This window comes from Elephantulus edwardii, unplaced genomic scaffold (genome assembly GCF_000299155.1).
Source record: "Elephantulus edwardii isolate Elephantulus edwardi_28Jun2011 unplaced genomic scaffold, EleEdw1.0 scaffold00201, whole genome shotgun sequence".
NCBI classification, from domain to species: domain Eukaryota; kingdom Metazoa; phylum Chordata; class Mammalia; order Macroscelidea; family Macroscelididae; genus Elephantulus; species Elephantulus edwardii.
Genome location: NW_006399951.1, coordinates 808,153 through 821,414, shown reverse-complemented (window position 1 = coordinate 821,414; position 13,262 = coordinate 808,153). Strand labels below are relative to the sequence as shown.

The 13,262-nt window shown below is 43.2% G+C and overlaps 1 protein-coding gene across 1 annotated transcript in view; it reads left to right on the top strand.

Annotated features, from left to right (window-relative positions):
- FTO (fat mass and obesity associated) overlaps positions 1-13,262 on the top strand; it is a 313,815-nt gene that overhangs the window by 292,665 nt on the left and 7,888 nt on the right. The window lies entirely within an intron of this gene.

The window sequence follows — 13,262 nt, the reverse complement described above, 5'->3', positions numbered from 1 at the left end:
TATGAAGCTTTTATTCTGGACTCTTGTCATGCAAATAATACCTAATCATATGACAAGGATTTTCTTAAGAATTTTTGCATCTATGCTTATGAGAGATATTGGTCTACAGGTTTCCTTCTTGTGTGATATCTTTGCATGGTTTGAGTTTGGGTTATGCATGCTTCCTAGAATAACTTTAGGAGTATTCCTTTTTTTTTTTTAATAATTTAAATAGAATTAGTGATATTTCAACTCTGAGTGTTTGGTAGAATTCATTTCTAAAGCCATCAGGACCAGGACTTTAGTTTTTACTTGGATATAATATTATTCAATAATTTCTACATTCTGTTGGATCACATTTTTGTTGAATAGGAACAAATAAAGGTCTCTTCCAATCAATTGAGCAGGTAGCTGTCTTCCAAATTTCTTAGCAAAGACTTGTGAGCACAGACAAGGCTGTATCTATTTGTTGAAACGTGTCAGTTGGTCTCCTGTCAAGTGCTTTGCCAGTACTTCAGTGCACTTTGATCTTCTTCCTTCAATACCATTGGTTCCTGATCATATACTACTCCCTGAAATGGTTCCATGTCAATCAGTTATTTCTGATACAGTGATTCTATGTAGTCCCTCCATCTTCTGGTGCTTCCTGGATCATTCACGATTTTGCCTATAGCGTCCTTCAGTGTTGCAACTTAATTTCAAGCAAGAGAACAGTACATGGTTTAAAATCAAGAAAGGTATGCATTAGGGCTGTGTCCTATCTATGCATTCTGAATGCTGAGCAGATCATTAAAGAAGCTGGAGTTTGTGAAGAAGAATGTGGCATCAGGATTGGAGGAAGACGTGTCAACGACGTGTGTTATGCAGATGACGTAGCCTGGCTTGCTGTAAGTGAAGAGGACTTGAAAAGATCCTCACCACAGGTATCATCATAGATGGAGAAAAGACTGCAACTGACTCAAGTCATGGTCTTTTCACGTACTTCCTGTGCATCTCAACTTTGGGAGAATGAATACTGATGGTAGAAGAATTGATACCTTTGAGTTGTGTTGGAGAGGAGTGCTGAATATACCATCAACTTCCAAAAGAATAAACAAAGATGACTGAGAAAATGCCTCCAGGGTGCTTCTTCGAAGCAAAGATGGGGAAACTTCATCTCACATACTTTCATACTTTGGGCATGTTGTTAGGACGGTCCAGTCCTTAGGAAAAGACATCATGGTTGGAGTGGTGGAGAGTCAGCAAAAAGGAGACCCTCAACAGGATGGACCAATGCAGTGACTGTAACAATGGCTGTCATGTAATGGGAATGATGTGGATGGGATAGGACAGGACAAGGTTCAGATCCATTTTTCAGAGGATCACTATGAGTCATGGTCAACTAGATGGCATCCTATAACAGCAGTGTTGAGTATGGGCTTTGGTGTTAGACTGTTTGGGTTTATGTCTGATCACTTCTCTCACCAGCTGTGACCTTGGGCAAGGTAGATGAGTACTCTGTTCTTTCATGTTCCCACATGTGTAATGGGAGAGTAATAATAATAACCTCTTACTAGGTTTTTGTTATTACTAATCCCAATAGCAGAGAGAGATCAGTTGGCCTAGTGGACAGAAAGTGATGCTACCAAGACAAAGGTGGGTGACCCTAATCCACGGCCCTCAGGTCTGTTTTTTAATTGTTTTTGGTCATTCTTCTAGGTCGTATAGCCCTGGTGTATCCACTTGCCATACAGAGGTAACACGTGGTTACTGTGAAGTAGAACACTTTGACACTGATGTGTCAAATGCGATGATTACCTATAGTGGACAGTGTTTGGTGGAGCTCCTGGATTAAAACAAGCTTGGAAGCAGGAATGACATCCACTTCCATAATAGCTTGCCTCCGGAACCTGGAGAAAGGATGAAAGTCATGCAGGTGTTGAGGACTTTGGTTCATAGGGACACTATGAGTCACCTGTGATTCGACGTCACTTAATAACAACAACAACAATCCTAATAACAAAAAACATGCCTCCAGAAACTCTGTGAACTGTGATAAATGTTGATAGTTGTAGAGGGGCTTCGAGCCTTTTGTTCATAGGGTCGCTATGAGTCTTGCTCGACTCGATGGCAATCAACTGTTACAGCAATCCTAATAATAAGCTCTAATGAGCTAGTGGTAAGGGGAGCTCTAGTGGCCTACTGGTAAGACTCTTTGCTGCAACCCTGAAGGCACACAGTTCGAATCCACCAGCTGTTCTGTGGGAGAAGGATGGGCAGTGTCCTCCTGTGTAATTAGAGCCTCTGAAAACCTGCAGGAGGGTTAGCTGTGGGTCAGCTCTGACTCGATAAGCAACAATAACAAGCTTATTAAGATTGATGGCGTTATATACCATCAAGTTGGAACCGACTTATAACTAACCCACCAGTGAGTTTTCAGAGGCTGTTAGTCGCCTGGGAGGAGACTGTCCAGCTTTCTCCTGCAGAGCAGCTGGTGGATTCAAACCACATACCTTCGAGTTGGCAGCACAACCCTTTACCGCATTAGTGAACTATGTAAGGCATGTGTAACACCATTTGGCACATAATTCTTCCTCAAAGTGTTAGCTATTAGCAATTGCAACATCAAAGAAAAAAAAAGGCAAGTAATGAATCACATCATCACATCATGTCCAAGGAATAGTGATTCTGTCATGTTTGAAGTCTAAAACTGGCTGGAGCTGTTAAAGTTACCTTTCTGAAGAAAGGAGACTTCCCTTCCTTTGAGGAGAGCACTTGAGATTCTTAACTTGTCTCTTCATCCCCGCACTGTCCCCACTATGGAGATATAATTCACAGATATGCCCGCTGCCCGCCCAGGGACCCTTCTCCTGGGAGAGAACTTTAGAAATCATTTTAAGTTAGTGGCCATAACTCCCAGGTGCTTACATGAGACCAACTGGAAAAGGCCATTAACTTAGAAGCAATTAAGTTGCCTTGGGGCTGGCCTCCCGAACGAATCTGTCCCAGAGGGCTATCTGCGAGGCCAGTCCTCATTGAAAGTGCGAAGAAGGTAAAATAGTGCTTTGGTGACCCACCCATCTTCCTTTCTCCAGGTCCTGCAGGAAACAGCATGATAACTTCCAATATCATATTCCTTCAAAGAAGTTGCAATTTTTTTTCCAATTAAATTTATTTTGTTTTTATTCATTTATGGTTGCTCATAAACGAATAAAAACAAAATAAATTTAATTGGGGGAAAAAAATTCATCCTGGAAAGGGTTAAACTGGGCGGCTCCTTGGAGGCAAGGATTCTGAGGCTCCGTCTAACATACTTTGGACATGTTGTGAGGAGAGACTGGTCCTTGGAGAAGGACATCATGCTCGGGAGGGTGGAGGGACAGCGCAGGAGGGGAAGACCCTCTATGAGGTGGATTGATTCAGTGACTGGGATAATCGGGATGGGAGTGTCAGAGACAGTGCGATTGGCACAGGACAGAGCCGAGTTTAGGGCTGTTGTACATAGGGTCGCTCTGAGTCGCAGGCGACTCGACGGCACATAACAACAATGGTTGCACATTTTCTTCCTTTTCCTGCCCCCAGTGCACTTTGCAATACACCTCTTGTTCCAGAAAAGTTGGATTTTAAAAGGCCACTCCTGAACTCTGGTTTCTATTCCAAGCACATAAAAAGGGGATTTTCCCCATATGCTTTAAGGATTAATTAATAGTGTGACCTTTCTGACTTCGGGAGAAGGCCAACTCACCCTATCCTGGTATATCAGCGGGTACACGCCCTCAGCCACTACGGATGGTGCTTATACACACGACCCTGGCCTCGTTACTTCACTGTGCCTTTGGGCCCTGAACCTTTGTGAGTTAGTCTTTAGTGAAAAAGACCAATTTAAAATTGGAACAGCAGGTTTTTCCAGGTCTGGCAGTCCTGCCTGGGCTAACCCATCATAAGCATTGCACAGAAAGTACACTAGCCCCTTGGTGAGGTGTTCTGTGCCCACTGCCTGGCGGCCTCAATCACAGGATTGTTCTTCCAAAAAGTGCACGTTCTAACTTAGCAATCACCTGAGAAGCCAGACTCTCTGGCACGCCAGGAGTGAGGGCAGGACGTGATGGTCGTAGCTCATCAAGACCTTGCTGTGTTGCCCTGGTTCACCACCAAGCCCCGACCTGCTCCCAGCTGACCTCACTCCTGCAATGCTCAGTGAGGGGCCTGACTGCTTCATTAATCAGCCTGCTTTTAGGAGCTGGAAAGGTGACTTGTAACAGGCCTCTTGTTCCCAGATTCCTCTGTAATGACATTCTGCCCAGACAGATGTCGTTCTTTGATTCCTTATAACCTTCTGAATTTTGGCAAATTCAGAGAAAGCTCCTGAAACCTATTTTAAGGGCCTACAGGTGTCTTTCCACCCTCCACCCTCACGAAGACTGTGGCCTCACTCATGCATTTCCCTCTGGAATAAAAGCTTTCTTCCCTGAGGCCAGGGGCTTGGAGATGAGGTGTCTGGGTACCGTTCTACACTCAGCATTGCCCAGACATGACTCCAGCTCTCAGTGGGTGTCTCAGCTGGACAGATTGAGGCAGTGCCCTTCACAAGGTCTTCCCACAAGCAAACGTTAGTAGTAGACGAATGGGATCTCCACAGCCAATGTAGGACCACAGAGCTGAGTTTGAAGCGCGAGACTTTGCATCAGCCCATTGAAGACCAGACCGTAAGAAATAAATAGACCATGGATTGTCTTTTTGCTTCCTTCCTTCTCAAAGATGTCTACATGGGAAAGTTGTAGTTGTGATGATTGATTAATGAATCTACCGGGTTAACCTGGGGCTCGGAGATTTTGTGGCCCACCTAAGGCAGTCCCTTTGACAATTTCTCCTTTCCCTGAGGCCATGAGGGGCAGCGCACGACAGTGGTAGTGGTGGTGTCACCAACAGTACAGCAAAAATTTTAGTCAGAAGCTTTCAGAATTTGGCCTCTTTGTCTATAGAAGCATAATTTTTTAAATTATTATTATTTTTTATGTGTGTACCGTCAAATCGGATCTGATTGGTACAGGAGGCAATTGTTCCTCCTTCTTCAACAGAGCATCTGGTGGATTTGAACTACGCACCTCTGGGATTGCAGTGCAGTTTGTTGCCACTATTCCACCAGAGCTCGCCAGGAAGCATAATTTTTAAAAAACAACTTTTAAACCAAGGAATGTAAGAAGCTAACCCAAAAATCCAAAAAGCAAAGCTCTTAGCCTATCTTACCTTCTCTCTCAGCCTCCATTCCTGTCCCCAAGACAGAAAAGAACAGTGTGAATTGGGTGGGAGTTGAATTTGGAAGCTATACATAAGGTGGTCCTTGGAGACACAGAAAGGCTTTAATGTCAGTTTTGCTCTCCTTTTCCAGCATAAAGGGAAACAAAAATATCAAAGCCATCAAAGCGATAAGAAGGAGACCCTGTACCCTGCCCAGCCCCAGAGCAGGAGTGGCCTCTCAAGCCGTGGAACAGGGTTAAGGAAGATCTTTTGCTTCATGAGCTTAGTACAGTATGCAGATCGAGCATAGAGACGTCCCTTCGTGAAATGGTTCAATTCCTACAAGAGTCCAGAGGCTTTCTGCCAAACACCGGCACAGTGCTGATACCTATCACTCCCCGGCTGTAGTTTCTCATCTCTGAATGAAGTCCAGTCTTCAAGGTGACTTCAGAGAACTTGGCACCATATCTGATCTCATCTCCTCACTCTCCCTCATCACTTTCCTCCAGCCACTGTGGCCTCCTCTTGTCCTTTAAAAGTACCTAAAGAATTTTGCCTCAGTCTCCTTCCTCAGACAGAACCTTCCTCAGCCACCCCGTGGGAGTCCTCTCTGCCTCTGCATTCACTCTTCTTCATTCGCTCCAGATTATTTCTTCCTAACAGGACTCAATCTTGTTCACTTCTTTATTTTTGCTTACATCTTGTGGCAGAGAATGTTGGGAGTTTTTTTGCCATTCAGTTCCCATTCTTTTGAAGTACACAATCTCAATTTTGAGGGAGGAGAGGTAGGAGCAGTGTGTCCATCTAAAAACCTTCACTCCCCAGCCCCCCTCTGCACTTCTATGATTAAGTTAAGGGAGATATAGGTACAGGTTGGTTGGATGCCCCTTAAAAAGGACATACAGCTGGAAAGGGCAGATATTCCCATCCCCACTGACATGGAGTTCTTTAGAAGAAGAGAACCAGTAGTGTGTGTGTGTGTGTGTGTGTGTGTGTGTGTGTGTGCGCGCGCGCGCGCACGTGCGCATGCGCATGTATGTACACAGACTAGTCTCTAGAAAAAGACATCATACTAGAGAGAGTAGATGGTCAGTAAGAAAAATAGAAAGACACTCATCATGCTGGATTGACAAATGTAACAATGGGCTTAGCCATAGTGACAATTGTGAGGCTGATTCAGGACCAGACAGTGTTTTGTTGTTGCTTTGAATTGGCACCCACTCAACATTACCTAACGACAATAGGTAGGTAGATAGATTGATTTTCAAAGAGTTGGTTCAGGTAATTGTTGTGTTTAAGTGGTGTTGAGTTGAGTACCTCTTGTAGCGACCCTATGAAGCACAGATCTGAACCCTGTCCTGTCCTGTGCCATTCTTCTTTTCTCTGGCGTACTTTATCCTATTGCTGCAGCCACTGTTCATCCATCTCCTTGAAAGGCTTCTCCTCTTTCACTGAACCTCTATCTTTCCAAGTGTGATGTCCTTTTCCAAGGAAGAACCTCTCCTAACAACATACCCCAAAGTATGTGAAGCGCAGCTTAGCCATCCTTGCCTCTAGGGAACACCCCGGCTGTACTTTCTCCAAGACATATCCGTGTGTTCTTTTGGCATTCTGTGGGCTACTCAGCACTCTTCTCCGTCACTACAGCTCAAAGGCAGTGATCTTTATTCTGTCATCCTTATTCATCATCCAGCTCTCAGATGCATAGCAGGTGATTGAAAAGACCATAGCGTGAATCAGAAGCATCTTAGTCTTTAAGCTAAGACATCATAGCTCTCCAGTGTCTTGGAGATACTGACAACAGACTTTCCCGGTGTTAAATGTCTTTTGATTTCTTGGCTGCTGGTACTGAGGGTGTTGATTGTGGAACCAAGCATGATGAAATCACTGCGACCTTTAGTCTTTTCTCCATCTATCATGATGTTGCCTATTGGCCCAGTGGGGCGGATCTTTGGTTTCTTGATGTTGCAGACTGTAGTCTTTGATCTTTGACAACAAATGTTTCAAGGCCTCCTCACTTTGAGCCAGCAAGGTTGTGTCATCTCCATAATGAAGGTTGTTGTTGTTGATACTTGGATTCTAATACCACCACATCCTTCTTCATAGAGCCCAACTTCTTTAATGATTTGCTCGGCACACAGATCGAGCAAGTATAGAGAGAAGCTAGAACCCTGATGCATGCCTTTCTTGATGTTCAACCTGCAGTGCTCCTTTGTTGTGTTTGAATAACATCTTCTTGGTCTACAGCCCTTAGAGTGAAAGATACTCAAAATGAGACGCAGCAGCGACAAACATCCATTAATGGTTGGTACAAGAAGAGTATGAATGTAGGAAAATTGGAAGTTGTAAAAAACTGAAGGGATCACATAAAGTTGGACATTCTAGGCATTAGCGAGCTGCAGTGGACTGGCATTGGCCACCTTGAATCAGACAGTCATACTAGTCTGGGGAGGAAAAATTGAAGAAAAATGCTGTTGCATTCATAGTTTAAAAGGCTGCTGCTATATCTGTCTTCAAGTGCAATGCTATGAGTGGTAGGCTATATCAGCCATGTAATTGGCAAGTGCAAAATCTGTAGATCAGGTACAGGGCATTCTGTCAGTCTTATTTCCAAAATCTGCAAGTTAGATGCCAAGGAAGAGCTTTCTACAATGTTGAGTTGACAGGTAGAAAAGGATGTTGGAGTTCTGGCAAGATGTCTATTTGTAATTTAGAGGCAGAATATACCCTAGGGAAAATTTCCTTTATTTTATTCCTGTAAGACTTTCAAATGCTAAATGAGGCCCACCCACATTATTTATGTAGGGTGATCCTATGTTCTTAAGGTCAATTGATTTAATCACTCGTAACTACTTCATAACAACATCTAGACTAGTGTTTGGCCAAACCACAGGAAGCCCTAGCCTAGTGAAGTTGACATATAGAATTAACCATCACGTGCCTTTTCTCTTGCTTGAGTCTCAGACGTAGAAATTGGACCATTAGACAACCTTAGAGATGGAAGTCACCTGCTAAGAATGGGAGACGAAAAGGGTACACAGAGCAAAACAGTACACAGAGTAATGTGGGCCAAGGGATGTCTATTAACTCCTTTTACGTCGTCTTTAATATGACAGTCAAATAAACTCATCCTCGACTGCTGTTATTTCTAGACACTTATTACTGGCAGCCAGACACTTTATTACTGACATATGTGTTTATCCTCTGTCTTCCTCCACGAGAATGTAAATGGAGAGTCAGCAAAAAGTAGAAAGGCCCTTATCAAAATTGATTGAGTGGCTTCAACAGTGGGCTCAAACTCAACAACAGTTGTGAAGCTGGCACAGGGTCAAGCGGTGGCTTGTTCTGTGGTATAGAGTGTCAGTATGCATCAGCACCTGCCTGACGACACCTAACAATAACAAAGGCAATCATCAATTCCTCCCGCCCGCCCTGACTTGACTACTACATAAGCTCATAGTAACTAAGCTACCCTGGTACAGGATAGAGCAAGGTTTCCATCTGTTGTTCATAGGGTTACTGTGAGTGCTAGTAGCACTTCCTAATACCAGGTCATAAATTCATGAGATTACTGGTAAATTCTTGACAAACTTAGCGTGTTGGTTTTGGCTTGCCATTTTTGCTCTTATAGTGATCATAAAGACATCTCATGGTAGTTTTGCACAGCACTGAGTTTTCGACAATAATTGCTCCCGGCATGTTAGTGAACTTTCTGAAGAGAAGGGAAGAGAAGGGGAAGGGGAAGAAGAAGAGGAGAGAAATCATCTGACATACTTTGGACATGTTGCCAGGAGGGACGGGTCCTTGGAGAAGGACATCATGCTTGGGAGGGTGGAGGGACAGCGCAGGAAGGGAAGACCCTCTATGAGGTGGATTGATTCAGTGACTGGGGTAATCGGGATGGGTGTGTCAGAGGCAGTGCAGTTGGCGCAGGATAGAGCACGTTTTAGGGCTGTTGTGCATAGGGTCGCTATGAGTCGCAAACGACTCGACGGCACATAACAACAACAAACAGTTGCTTGATGTTCAGAATAAGGTAATAATGAACTGGAGAGATGTGTGTTGGCATCCGGAAGCCAATTAAGCAGGTTATGCAGAGGTATTTCAGAAGTGGTAATACAGCAGAAATCGACTGGCAGGTGAGCAGATGGGGCGGGGGGAGGAGCATCAGCTCGAATTTATTTCACAGCTTACAACTCAGATGAGCATTCCAAAGTCTGAACAGCTGGCCTTTTATTTGGAAAGTCATTGTCCTGTGCTCAGCTCATCTCTCATAAGAAGATTATGCTCCACTGGCAGTCTGTCCGTCTTTGATTTTACAGGAAAAATCCTTTGTAGCAAACAGGCTCTTTGTGTGAATCAGATTTGTCTGTAATATCTCCGTCTCCCATGGGTTACGGTGTTTCTGCATTTCTGAAAAAATGCATTTTAGCCTTATTTTCTTAAATATATTCATTCCCTATGTTCTTGTTTGTTGTGTGCCATCAAGTCAGAACTGACTCATAGCTGACCCTCCGGCAGGTTTTCAGATGAAATAAATCTCATGGGTGGAGATTGCCCATCTTTCCCTGTGGACCAGCTGGTGGATTCAAACTGCGTGCCTTTGGGTTAGCAGTGCAGCTCCTTAACATTACGCCACCACAGCACCCTTTATTGCTTGCTTGTATGAATGCTTGTATCTGACTATGAATAAATAGAAGAATGCAAAATATTTAGATTTACAAAAAGACATTGAGGAAATTATATCCATCAAAAAAATCACAGCAACCTTGAATTTCTGACAGTCAGTTATTCTGAATCTTTCTGAAGTTTGAAGGTTATCCTAGACAAATTTTACTTCAATTTCAAGCAACTTGGGAAGGCTTGAAATTTGGAAAGAATGATCTTTTGTCAACCATCTTCCTTGGTGGTTCTGACAGAACACAGCGGAGAGGCACTATTCTGTACCTGAAAGGAGGGCTTGAGAATATCAAGTGGGGATCCTGTTGTAGTAATTCCGTCAAATGGAACCTTCTGCCATGTTGAAGGCATAGCATTAATATCACTCATTAAGTCATGAGCCCCTACGCTTTCCCTGAACGGCAGAGTCACTAGCAGAATATATTTTCTTCCAAAGTGTTTGTTTTCATCGTTGCCCTTTAAAAATAATGAGTTCATTCTATTCCCTTGCAAGGAAAGTCACTCCAGACTGCTTTGAAATTGTATATCTTTTGTTGAGCGCATTTCCACAGTGGTCCCATAGCTTTGTGTGCTGGGGAACCCAACCCAGCATCCCTTAAACCTTCTAATCGTGCTGCCTCAGACTCCCTACATATAATCGTGCAGTCCGTTTGACCTTTACATTGTTACCCTTGAGCAGGTAGAAGTCGTGCAAGTTTCAGGTGACCCTATCATGTGGCCAGAGATCAAAGGTCAGCCTCTTCTAAATGCACAACTGTCAAGGAAGCCCATTCATGACTCTCATTATGTAACTCGCAAACAGACAAATGAACCTGGTTGAAAAAAATGTTCTCAACCCTCTGCTGCATGAGCTATACCCAAGTGGTATACCAAGCCATCTCACATACTAAGTGGTTCCAAGGGCCTGCGGGAGTCCTTGAAGTAGAAGAAAGGACTCCACGAGATTTGCTCTGTGCGCCCAACCTTGGAAATTGTAGAGTTGAATGCTTTGGGTTTGGGGTTTGGGTTTTCACTTTACAAGTATGCAGGAGCCACCCTGAGTCTGGTTTCATCGGAAGTGGAGACAAATCTAATGTTGGTCCTTCATAGACTCAGAGACATTCACGTGTCCCTCTCCTCACCCCATTCTGCCATCAGCATCTGTGTGATTCTTGTAGCAAGATTATGTGGCATGATGTTTTTATAAACTGGCTTGTTCCTGAGAGTCAGCAGAGGTGCATGTGAAAGTTTGGATTCCCAAGGCCTTCCTCTCTAGATTCTGGCTTGCACTGAGGGTTTTGGGGAGCCCACCTATTTTAACAACTACCCCAAATGATTGTTTTGCTGCCTACATTTTGGAGTAGTATGAGCAGCTTGAGATTTGGAGGGCGACAATTTGGGCTTCAATCCTCACTCCGCCTCATTTGGGGCTATCAAGTCTTGCAGTTAATTTAATCTGGGCCTTTCTTACCCTCATTCTTAAAATGAACATGAAAACAATGCCTTCTTCACAGGATTGCTTTAAGTACTTAAGCAGAAGATAAACATTCTGCCTGACATTCACTCTTTATTGTCGACTGTTACTAATGTTTTCATCCCTTGCAATTTACTGCCTCTGAAAACCCGCTGGAGGGTCAGCTATGTGTCAGTTTGCTCGGTGGCACACACAACAGCAACCACCACCACAACAGGTATGAAAGGAGATCTCATTGGGAGAGCATTGGCATGAAATAGAATTTCAGTGTGGTAATATCTCATGTCTCTGCATACAGATCAACAACCTAGGCATTAGTGAGCCTGGACGGACTAGCACTGGCACTTTGGAGTCAGAAGTCACCTGATCTGCTATACTGGAAATGACAGATTGAAGAAGAACGATGTGGCATGCATTGTCAAAAAGTGTTTCAAGATCTTTCGTGAAGTACAGTGCTGTGAATGATGAGACACTACCCATACACATGCAAAGAAGTCCTGTTACTGCAACCAGTGTTTAAATATATGCACTAGCCACAAAGCCAAAATAAAATAAAATAAAGTAAAATTTAAAAAAATTAGGCTTTCTACCAACTTTTGCAGTTTGTCATTCATAGAGCATGCAATCAAGATGCATTGTTACTAATAAAGGGTGATTAGAATGCAAAAGTCAGAAACAAAGAAAAAGGACTGGTAGTTGGAAAATATGGCCTTGATAAAAGGAATGAGGCTGCAAATAAAATGATACCATTTTGTACAGTGATGCACACTGCAAATAATCTTCTTATAAAACATAAATGGTGACCATATACATGGACTTCTCCTGCTGGGCTGTAGAGGAATCAGATTACATGTATGGACATTCATACTGGAGAAGTTCAGCATCAGTACTCAGAGTCAGGCCAGGAGGTGGCTGTGGAACAGATCATCAACAGTTCATATGCAGGTGCAAATTGAAGGTGGGGAGAATTCAAACAAGCGCATGAGGATCAAAATATGACCTTGAGTGTATCCCAACTGAATTTCAAAACCATCTTAAGGATAGATTTTACACACAGAACACAAATGGCCAAATGCCAGACAGGTTGTGGAATTATGTCAAGGACATGACCTATGAAATAGCAAAAGAGAAATAGCAAGACGAGGTTGGGGAGGGAGGGGACAAAAATGGCCAAAATGGATGCTAGGAAAAAACTTGGAAACTTGCACTGGAACAAAAGGAAGCCAATGCTGAAAAACAGCTGACCCGAAGATTTCATAGGGCAGCTCGTGAAGACAGAACGAAGTATTATAATCAAATATGCAAGGAGCTGGGGCCAGAAAGCCCAAAGGGAAGAAGTTGCTCAGTATTTCTCCAGCAGAAGAAACTGAAGGACAAATTCAAGCTTCAAACTGCAATACTAAATGATTCTAGGGACACAGTTATGAATGATGGAGGGAACATCAAACGAAGATGCAAAGAATACAATCATTGTACCAAAAAGAGTTGGTCAACATTTAACCATATCAAGAAGTAGCATATGATCAAGAACCAGTAGTACTGAGATGGCAGGAAATAAGGCCGCAAGAGTTGATGGAATACCAACTAATGGGTTCAGCAAACAAATGCATCTCCACACAAATGCTCATCAGCCTTTGCAAAAAAAAAAATAATAAGGAAGATAGTGTCTGGAGAACTGACGAGAAGCGATCAATATTTGTTCTCATTCGAAAACATGCTGATTCAAAAGAATGTGGAAAATACTGAACAATACCATTACTGTCACGTGCAAAGAAAATCTTGCTGAAAATTCCTTTTACAACATCTGGAAGTAAGAAGTAGTCTCTGCTTTTAGCCAAGCTCATTGATACCCCTTGTGCCGTGGCCTCTTCTGAATCCAGCTTAAATTTCTGGATGTTGCCTGTTGATGTCCTATTCCAGATGTTTTAAAATG